Consider the following 952-nt stretch of genomic DNA (forward strand, 5'->3'; position numbering starts at 1 on the left):
GTATTTAAAATACAAAATACCAAATACTTTCTTGAGGTGTATTTGAAATACAAAATACAAAATACTTTCATTCCACAATACATATCTTGAAAAAGAAGTTTTAAATATTCAGTTTTACCAGAAAAAAACTGTTAAACCAATACAACCATACTTCAGAGCACGAAGTACGTATAATTATTATTAATATTCCTATAACTGACGAATACTGTATATACGTGTAAATGCCATTCATAACACGTTCACAACACAAATTAGCCGCTCACGCGATACGTTATCTCTATCTACTCGGCATATAAAGGATGCAAATGTGCAATTTAAACCAACCGCAAAATGGCGGCTATAACCCTAGAACCCTGCTACTCTAAGTTATAACCGCGAAAAGATGACTTTGACGTCTTTGACAATACCATGCACTGTTGCCACCTGCAAATGTGCTTCTACTGCATTGAATACGAGTATTTAAGATGTCGTGAGTATTGTGTGTCGGTGTAGTGAGAACCCTAGTGCACAAATAAGTAATGAAGATAAAGTGCGGGTAGTTAGAAAAACTCGCACAACTAGAAGTTGCTGACACCCGCCTCTTCAGTCCCTGCGAGACCATGGACGTTGCAATATGTCCGAAACGTCGAGGTAAATAAAATATGTTAATACGTGATTAAGTCCCGAATTAAAAATCAAATAATTTCATACTTCATTTTTTGAACGTTCCGCTTTACACACACGGACGCATGCACACAGGCACGCACGCACGCAGGCACGCACGCACGCACGCAGGCACGCACGCAGGCACGCACGCACGCACGCACGCACGCCCGAACGCACGCCCGAACGCACGCACGCACACACGCACACACACGCACTCACACACACACACACACACACACACACACACACACACACACACATATACACATACATACATACATATAATAGATGCTCTTTGCAAAAAAAT

The sequence above is a fragment of the Hyposmocoma kahamanoa genome, unplaced genomic scaffold, assembly GCF_003589595.1.
Source record: "Hyposmocoma kahamanoa isolate Upper Pololo Valley unplaced genomic scaffold, ASM358959v1 100021, whole genome shotgun sequence".
NCBI classification, from domain to species: Eukaryota; Metazoa; Arthropoda; class Insecta; order Lepidoptera; family Cosmopterigidae; genus Hyposmocoma; species Hyposmocoma kahamanoa.